This window comes from Furipterus horrens, unplaced genomic scaffold, assembly GCF_987537825.1.
Source record: "Furipterus horrens unplaced genomic scaffold, mFurHor1.1.pri manual_scaffold_18, whole genome shotgun sequence".
Lineage (NCBI taxonomy): Eukaryota > Metazoa > Chordata > Mammalia > Chiroptera > Furipteridae > Furipterus > Furipterus horrens.
Genome location: NW_028327188.1, coordinates 835,001 through 845,282, shown reverse-complemented (window position 1 = coordinate 845,282; position 10,282 = coordinate 835,001).

Sequence of the window (10,282 nt, the reverse complement as noted above, 5' to 3'; positions counted from 1 at the left end):
AGCCTTAGGTATTCCTCAGGACGGGCGACCCGTCGTTTCACCAAGTTGTGGCGCTGTATGTGGGGGAGGGGTCCGAGAGAGAACAATGTCGCTCGCTCAGCACTCGCCCCTCTTTCAGGCACTTCTCCCACTTCCGTATGGGACCGGCGCCTCTCTGGCTGTTGCCCTGGCCATCGTTCCCAGAGTGGGTGGGTGGGTGGGTGGGTGGGTGGGTGGGTCTGCGGATGTTCTAGGACCATGGGGGCCCTTGAAACGAGCGGACTCTACAGAGATATCGGCAGTTTCTTCCTCCGCCCCAAACCCCAACCCCCTGACCAACCCCCCCCACCACCACCACCACCACCACCATCACCACCACACACACACACACACACACACACACACACACACACACACACACACTGGTTTGCACAGTCAGGAGCAATGAGACTTTGTTTTCCCTGGTACCGAAACCGTAGCTGCGCCGTCTGGTCTGGTCCGGTCTGGTGCCGGGAGCGCTCCCCAGGTGTCCCTCCCCACTTTTTAAAACGTGTGACTGCACTTTCCGCTGGTCAAGCTCTGATCCGCCTGTGGGCTTCCGGTGGGGCATGTCATCTCTTAACAGGGAGGGGTCCAGACGACAAGAATGGGGTCTCTGTTTCGCTGGGCTTTTCTGGAAACAAAATGTGGCGTGCTCTGGGGCCCTGTGGTGGGCACCCCCAACTCTCCTGAGCCAGTTTGTCCAGTGTGTGAGTGGGTGGGGGTGGGGGTCCCCGATGTCCGCTGAAGGGGTGTCTTTGTTGGCTGCCCTAGAATGTCTCCGGGGTGCTGGGCTTTGAGAGTCCGCCTCCCGCCCCGCGGAAGGAGGTAGGCAGGAATGCTCACACTACAGCAACGTCTGCTAGTGCAGAGCAGATCCCGGCCTGGGTGAAAACTCTCTAGGTTTTTCTCCTTGACGGGAGAAGACGTTTTAGGGGTTGCCGCGAACTCCCAATCGCTGCTCGCACGGGTTCTCGATTCCTTCTCCCAAGGTTTATGACTGAGGCAAGTCGATTCGGACCTGGGAAGCACCAGAGTAGGTTGTAGGGTGCAGCTGCACCCCCGCCGATTCTCACGCAGAGTCCCTGCAATGTAGGGTGGTGGGGTGAAGTGCCCGGGCTGGAATCTCAGTCCTGCCCTCTCCTGTCAACCTCGGGTACAGTTACCTAACCTCTCCGTACCTCCGTTTCCCCGTTGTTAAATTGGGGACATCCTGCCGGCATGGGGTTACGCCAATTAAATCGGTCTATGGTTCAAGGGATCGAGTCCCTGTATCGGAGCAAAGCAAGGAATTGGAAAAAGCTGATAATTAGGGGGGAAACGAACGCCTCCTGCAAAGTCGAGCCTCGATTCTGAGGGCAGCGACAGTACTCCTTTCCAGAGAGAAGCAGGGGGAGAGAGCTCAGTCTAGGGGGTCCCAGGCATCGCCCCCCCCCCCGCCCCCCCGCTTCCTGTTCTGAACTCAGTGTCCTGTGCACTGAGGGTTTTTGTTTGTTTGTTTGTTTGTTTGTTTGTTTTGTTTGTTTTTCCCCCACTTAAAAGGTTTTATCTCTTCTGAACTAGATTGTGAAGTACCCCTGAAGTAGGCACTGCGGGCAAAACAATGCCTGTTAGCAATAAAATACAGTAGACATTTAAATAAAGAACCTTAAAAACTACACGAGGGGACGTGAACTCGGTCCGTTGAATCTTGAACAATGTTTTCTGCACACGCGAGAACAGGCATCACTCTTGTTAAGACAGATGTAAACAGAACCATCGAAACCCTATAGAAGCAGCCGAGCGGGACCCGGGGTGGGGGCGGAGGTGAACCGAGAGGGGCGAAGGAGTGGCAAAACGAAAACTACTGACTGAGGTAGCAGTCCTCTGCCCGGTGCAGAAAGATCGGCTTATGAATAACAATTAGACTGCAATCTCAGATGAAGTCCAGATGATCGTGCAAAAGACGCAATAAATGCTATTTCGTTTTAGAAAAAAAAAAACCACACTCATTCACGTCCTAAAATCTGCTGCTTGCCTGTTAGTTTGCTGACAATGCCTGCTGGCTCAACTTCTTTTTTCTTTCTTATACAAGGATGAGTTCTGTTGCTTTTTCAAGATTTTATTTATTTATTTTCAGATGGGCATTACATAGGGTTCGCTCTCTGTACATGCCCACGGACACTTAAATTACGTGTGTAGAAAAGGGAAATCTTGCCCCACTGGAGTCAGAAAAAGCAAAACAAAATCTAGGGTAGGAAACCTCCTTCGGCAGCCAATGGGTTCGTGTGAAAATTCAGCAGAAAGACAGTTGCTTCAAGCAATAAAAAGTAAATAAAAATCCTAAATTATTCCCCACGGCCCAAAACTAAGTTTCGTGGGCGAAAGGGCTTTGAACAGGGGCAACGTGCCTTGCGCGCCTTCCGCCAGAGGGGCCGATTTCTGGTCCTGACGTAGGACATTAAAAAAATGAATCCCTGCCCCTTGTCATCCAGCGGTTAGAGTTTTAGTGACGCCTTTTTAACCCCGTTGCCAAATCCGTTGCCCCCGGAATCTGACAAGAATCCCAGCTTGTTCAGCAGTGCCAGCCCTTGCCAAACAGAGCGTGCCGCTGCCCGGGGACAGCCAACTGACCTGGACTTTACAAAATCCTTCCCCGTGTGAAAAGACCACCCTCCCCTCTATGAGGGATTTCTAGACCCAGGGGTGGGTGGGTGGGTAGGTGGGTAGGTGGGTAGGTAGGTAGGTAGGTAGGTAGGTAGGTAGGACGATGGCCACGTCCAGCTAACGGTGAGGGTCCTGCCTCTGTGTCTCCTGTGCCACTCACTCTACTGTCACAGTTTTGTCATGAATAGACAGTCATCGCTTCGCTCCGCTGCATCTGCAGAACTATAGGCCGTCTCGGGGGAGGGGTTCATGGTGGGGACTCTGACTCCTTCTGAGAGAAGATGGCCGGAGCTCTGTGAAACGGCTGGATCTGAAGAGGCGCTCGCTCGCAGATGACCGGCATAAACAGAGATCAGTCACGGGACGTGGGCGCCATCAACCGAAGAGGATGATGGCGGCTTTTATAATTTTTTGTTGAAAAATATCGCTAATCGTTCATCATCTGTTCCTCGGACATAAGCAAACGCTCTGTTTCTTTTCTTTCTCTTTCTTTTTTATTGCTTTTCCGTTACAGTTGCCCCACTCCCGCCCCCCCCTTGCTCTCTCCTGTCCCGCCTCCCACCCTCCCACCGCCACCGCCCCAGTGAATACCCTCCGTTTCTTAAAGAGATTTGGTGAAGTGTACTTTCATAGGCAATGGTGAGGCATTTCTAGGTTTCTCCCCACTCAGCGGCCCTGTAACGTTCCAGCAGTGTGGACTGACCAAGGCCCGTTTGGGGGTATGGGGGGTGGTGGTGGTGGTGTCGGTATAAGGGGACTAGCTGTTAATGGGAGGGGAGGGACGCAATAAGAAAATCTTTATCTATCTATCTATCTATCTATCTATCTATCTATCTATTTATTTTTAATGGCCTAGGCGATCGATCTCTTTTGTGTTTGTGCAAACGATCAGGCTAAATGGCCACTGGGCCTGAGACAGTAAATGAATGGGTCGTCGGTGTAGGCGGAGGTTGGAGGTTGGGGGAGGGGGAAGGGCTGGTCTGGCCCCCCCCCCCCCCCGGTCTGCTTATGTTTGTAAACAAACGGAAAGAAGTCTTCCCGTGGAGATAATATTTCCCCAGGAAGCTCGGGTAGGAGGAGAGGACGGGCGGGCCGGTCCCTTTTCTTGGAAAAATCCAAAGAACCTTTCTTGGCTCAGACTCTGGCCTTTTCAGAAACTGGAAAGAGGTTGGGGGGTTGGGGGGGGGCGGCGTTTAGCCCAGCCCTCCCAGCAAGGGGCACCTCAGCGGTGCGCGGCAGCTCTCCAGCGTCCGAGTCTGCCCTCCCTCGCCCGTCTCCCACCGTCCCAGCCCTCTCCTGGGCCAGAGACAGATGCGGGGGGGCGGGGCACAACGGTCCCAGAGCCGGTCTCCTCTCATCCACAAACCTCTCGCCACCTCGGCCGCTCAACCCACGATGATAAGCGGACTCGGCTTTATCCTCTGTTTGACTTTCCTGCGGGCCAGAGCCCAGGAAGCGTAGGGTGTGGGGGAAGGGTCGGGACCGGGAGGGAAGGTCAGGGCGATTCAATCCCAAAGACCTCACTCCAAGGCATTCGAATGGCGTTCATTCAAATGCAAAAAAAAAAGCTCTGGGTGGAACTCTGAGCCTCTGACCTCGGTGCCGCCGCGGCCGCTTCCCCACCCCCACCCCGTCGCCTCCGCCTGGGGCTCCTTTGCTTTCCCCACCCTAAAGTCCCCAGCTTCCACACTGCCAGGGAGGGAGTTGGGGGGGAGGGAGGATGTTTGAGAAACCGACCAGGCCGGACCGGAGCCAAAAGAGTCCGCCTCCATTTCCCAGTCTAAGAAACAGCCCTTCGCCATTTGAGAATCCTGGGTGGGGGTGGGGGCGAGGGCGAGGCGCGACGGGGTCCAGGGTCCGTGTGGTCAAGGGTCCAAGGCGACGGATCCCGGGTCACGGGACGGGCAAGCACACTCCTGCAGCAGCACCGTGTTCCAGGCGCCGGTGTTTCTGCTTCCTGTTTAACTTCCCAGGCAGACGGGCGGACGGATGGACGCCGGTGGACGGGTGGATGGATCCGTCCTCCCTCCACCCAGCGGCTCTCCACGGGAAATCCTCAGTCCCTCCCCACACACTCGCTGGCGATGTCACTCGCCGTTAAAAAGAAGAAGGAAGATGGAGAGACGGGAAAGAACCCCACAGACTGGCAACTCTTAACGAAGGGGGGGCGAAGGGGGTGGGGGGAGGACAGAGGTCCTCTCGTGCGGGGCGAGGGGAGGGACCGTGACTCTTCGGTCGTTAAGCCCCCCCCCCCCCCCAAAGAAAAGAAAAGAAAAGAAAAGAAAGACAGGTCGCTGTATCCACCCCTCCCCTCTCGATACACATCAGGTGCACGTACGGAAAAAGGCAAGAGGAAAATGTGAGTGAATTTAAGAAGTAAAGCGAAACCAGAAAAGCCGGTGTCCATTCTGCCTGTCATCTACCAGACCCAATAATAAGCAGAGACAGGGATTGCGTTTTCCTGGGCCGCTTTATTCAGATGGTTGAAGAACTGAGAAGGCAGCGGGTTTGAAGACTAACGGTCTCTCTCTCTCTCTCTCTCTCTCTCTCAATATTTCATTGTTTTTCTATTACATTTGTCTGTCCCACTCCCCCCACCCCGTTGCTCCCTCCCCCCTTCTCCCACAAGTCAATCCCCGCACCATTGTCCACCTCCATGGGTCATGGATACCAGTTCCTTGACTAGACCCTTCCCCTCCTTACTCCGGCCTTCTCTCCCTCCCCCCTCCCCCCTCATCGCTGTCAGTCTGCTCCTCGTTTGCATGCCTCTGGTTCAATTTTGCTCGTTCGTGTGTGCTGTTCATTCGTTTCTTTCCTGTATCGGGTGATAACATACGGTATCTTCCCTTTGTTGCCCGGCTCGTTTCGCCCAGCATCATTCTCTCTGGTTCCGTCCGTGTCGTCGCAAACGGCAGGAGTTCTTTCTTTCTGCTGCATAGTATTCCACGGTGTGAACGTACGACTGGTTTCCGATCCACTCATCTGCAGGCGGGCACTTAGGCCGTTGGCAGCCGTCGGCTATTGTAAATAGCGCCGCTGTGAACACCGTGTCACAGAACCCACGGGCCGCTCCGATTGAAACAGAACCCACGGGCTCTTCAGTTATTAGGGGCCCGACTGCCCGCCGCCGGAAGCATAACTCTCAATACCAGAGTTTAGTGAAAAGAAAAACAATCGTTTATTTAATAGTTATATAGATTTAGGTTATTGGCGGTTTTCTGCCGTTCGGTCTGATTTTCTTTAAAACACCCGCAAACACATAGTTCTCTGCCTCCCCCTACCAAACCAGGCTAGTTTTAGGAAAGTCGAGGATCCAGTCTTCCTACTTCCCAGGCGTAGTTCAGCTTTACCGGCGGCTCCCACTCGTTCGATCCCGACCGGGGAGGCTTTGCCTGTGTGGTGGTGCCCTCCAGCTCTTCATGCAGAACCGCGTCGAGTTCCCAGCCCCCTTGTAAGCCGCACGGAGTTCTCCCTTTCCTTTCAAAGCCGCGTGGCGTTCTCCTAGCCAAAACGTCTGCCGCCTGTTTTTAAATCCCCGACTGCGTCCTGTGACGCGGCGGGCGCGGTGACCGGTTCTGACCGTTCGTAAAACCTTGCACAGGCTCCGTGTGCTCTTTCTGCACCCTTCCGGGGTCCAAACCCCTCCCATCTTCTTGGGGTCTTGGAAGAACCAAAGCCATTTGCGTAACTGAGAAACTAAGCTACTAGCCATAGCCATGCAAAAGCATCTTAGAAGCTGTTGTTCCCTTTTCCCCATCCCCCAAACCAACCCGCAGGCTCTGGGGATTTTGGGAGACAACCCCCCACCCCCACACACCCACTCTGTAACAACAGGGGTACGTACATAGGTTCTCTCGAATCGGTGTTTCAGGATTCTTCGGGTATAAAATCCTAGCGATGGAATGGCTGGATCAAAAGGCAGTTCAAATTTTAGTTTTTTTGCTAGCAGGCTGTCTTAAGTTCCATTATAAAAGGGCCCCTTTTAAGAGGAGGAGGAGGAGGAGGAGGAGGAGGAGGAGGAGGAGGAGGAGGAGGAGGAGGAGGAGGAGGAGGAGGAGGAGGAGGAGGAGGAGGAGGAGGAGGAGGACGACGACGAGGAGGAGGAGGAGGAGGAGGAGGAGAGTGTAGGCAAGGGGTTTGGAATTTAGGGAAAATGTCAGTGGGATAAAAGCCACAGCTTTCTTTCATCTGTGTCCTGGGCGTTGGCGGTCGGTCCCGGTGCCCCGGGCGGCGGTCTTTGTGCCGCGGGCGGCGGTCGTCTCACCCCAGGGTACATCGGCTCGGGTACCGTTTCGATCGCTTGCGGTCCTCCTGAGGCGCGCAGGCGGAACTGCTTACGGTTTCCCGGAGTCAAGGTGGGCCATACCTCCAGTTCCCGTTCTTTTCGCACACGTCGATGACTAAGTTCATCAGCTGTTACCCGAAGCTAAAAATTCTCCAACGTCTGAGGTCACCCCACCCCCCCACCCCCCATCGAAAGCACGTCGGCAAAACGCGCTCTTACATCTCCTCGACCGGCTCGATGAGGCGGGTGGTCCCTGACGCCCTCGGCTCGGTGGAAACTCGCTGTCCGGCAGCGGTCTCGGGATCGTGGATGAGAGGCGATAAGTAACCCAAACACTGTGTTTTGTCTGCTAGGAGGAAAAGTGGCTGATCTCTCTAGGGGAGGAAAGCCCCGATCAAGCCTTCCTTCCAAGCTCCTTTGATGGAGAAGGGTATCCAGGGGATACAGAGTCAGGATACACAAACCGTCCATCCATTTCGAACGCCTGAATTACCGTTCACAATCACCGGTTACCAATAACAACGTTAAGGAACACAGTGAGCGTTCTGGGTCACTGTCCGCTAGGCATCCCGGCACTATATGAACACCAAGCGAATACGCCTTCCGGGTACTCGATGTTACACGGGGTCTGTAGCTAACTTCAAGAGATGAGAAAAACAGAGCAAGCTTCAAAGCAGAATATTCATTCTTTAAATCCAGGTCCCACGGGGACCCCCTGAACGGGCTTTCAGGTCCTGTCCGTCTCCAGCCTTCCCGGTCTCCCGGTCAAGACTTATAGGCCTCCCGGTGTGTGTGTGTGTGTGTGTGTGTGTGTGTGTGTGTGTGTGTGTGTGTGTGTGTGTGTGTGTGTGTGTGTGTGTGTGTGTGTGGCGGGGGCGGGCCCTAGCTCGTAGCCGGGCTACGATTCCCGAAACCACGTGGGGCGGTCCCCTACATCTCCCCCTTTTTTGTTATTTAGATAGCTAATGATAGAGAGTGTTACAAAGCTTGCTACTTGTTTCTCCCACATAGGATCCTGAGAGAACAATTTGTAAAGACAGCGAAGGACACAGATTATGATTATAATCAATAAACATCCAGCGACTCGTATCATCCCAATGCGTAAATTTAATCCGTGAAACCAAGTGTTTAGAATCGAGCCACTGGAGATGATTGCTAAGGGTTTAGAACACCTTTCTTTCCACGAGCCGCCTAATGTCTATAAGTTGTTGATGAAGCTCCAACTGTAGCTGATCAGTTTGACCTCTTAAATTCGGGGAGAAGGCGCCTTGCAAATAATGTCGTACCTCGGTTCAGGAGTGTTGAGTAGAGTTCCGTGTTATTTTATTTTACTTATTTATGTACTTACTTACTTACTTACTTACTTACTTACTTACTTATTTATTTATTATTTTATTTGATTTGCTGTCTGTCTGTCTCTCCTTTTTTTTTTTTTTTTTTTTTTTTTTTTTGCGGGGCGGGTGGTGGTGGTGGTGGTGGTGTTTGTTTCTTTTATTTTATCTCTTCTTTTCTTTTCTTTTCTTTTCTTTTCGAGAGAGGGAGAGAAACATCCATGTGTGGTTGCCTCACGCTCGTCCCCAACTGGGGAATCCGGCCCGCAGCCCAGGCATGTGTCCTCACTGGGAATCGAACCAGCGGCACTTTGGTTCACAGGCTGGCACTGGCTCCACTGAGCCACACCGTCCAGGGCGGATGTTGGTGCCTTTAAAGTTGTCCCAGAGGTTCCTAAGCCTCTCCTCATATCTTTCGGTACTGGTTGACTGGTTTTTGTGTTTTTTTTTGGTTTGTTTGTTTGTTTGTTTGTTTGTTTGTTTGTTTGTTTGTTTCTGTTCGTCCGTCCGTCCGTCCGTTCGTTCGTTCCCTCCCTCCCTATGTTCCAAAATCGTTGACTTCAACCCTGGCTTCCTTCCCTTCATCATTGGCTTTGTGGCATTCTGCAGCTCAGCTCAGAGGTTTCTGAGGACAAAGGATATCTGAGATCGAAGGGATGGGGGTGGGGTGGGGTGGGGTGGGGGTGGGGGGATAGTGATCCCCAAACTCTGGGAAATGGGAAGATGTAGCTAGACAACCCAGAAAACAAGATAGAGAAATTTCAAAGAAGAGCTGGGGACAGACCTATAGCCAGATCACCCTGAGTTAATTCTCACCCTCAGTTAACTTAGTGAATGGTGTTAGACTGTAACTCTGGAGTATCCAGCATGGAAAAACGGAGAAGGAGAAGGAGGGGGAGAGGGGAAAGGGGAAAGGGGAAAGGGGAAAGGGTTGGGGGCGGCGGGCGGCGGGCGGCGGGCGCTTTGCTCGCGTCAGGATAAAAACAGCCAGCTCCATCTTTTCGGCGCGCACCTCGATTTGGCTTTTAGGCTGTGTCCAGAGCTGCAGATCTGTGCATAAACAACCGCCTCAGTTGCCGCTCAAGTCCCGCGTCCCGGCGTTCCGTTGCGAGCATTTCTCACACCGGGAATCCCTTTTGACAGCCTTTCGACGACAGACACAATCCCTCGTGGTGTTCTTCTGTGCATCGAGGTGACAGGGAAGCCTTGCTCTGAGAAATCACCCGGAAACCACTGTGGGATTAGGCAGTGGGTTTATTGAGGGGGGTGGGGGGGGGGGGGGGGGAGAGGGGAAGTGGGGAGGGGAGAGGCGGCTCCCGGACCAACTCAAGGGCCCGTAGGAGCAAGGAAAATGGGGACTCCCGGTCCTCCCCGTGGGCCCACAGGAGTCCCACCTGCACTTTCCGCAGGCACCTGTTTTATACTTGCCAACCACAAGTATAAAGTGAGGGCGAGTTTGCTTATCAACCTGTTCAGCAGATCATTTACATCTGATCGCTCGCCGCCGGACCCCACACACACCGCCCCCCCCCCCCCCCCCCGACCCCTCACCCCCAAGTTAGTTAACATATTGGGCTAGGTCCATTACCATTTCCCCAGGGAATGGTTTCAGTCCATCAACATATCTTTTGGGAACCGCTAAGCCCATCAGCATACCTTTGGGAACGGCTAAGTCCAGGGCCGGGTTGATGAGCATATAGTCCAGGTGTGCATTCTAGCCGCCTCCACGTTCTGACACGAGGGAGGCGGCGAGGTCTCCCTTCTCCGTCCGTCCCCTCGTTCCCAGTTCACGTGGGCACAACCGGGCCAGGCCCGATCTGCAGCTGTGAGCGCAAGGCCCGGGTCGGGCAGGCGAGGAATAGCGTCACCTCCCGCTAGGGGATCAGACGGCCGCTCTGTCGGGCCGGAACTCTGTAAAGCAGATAGAAACGGGGGTCGCAGATCCGCCAACAGAGCGGTCAGAGAAAAGGGAAGAGGACCGCTCCGGTAAGGAGTGAGCGTT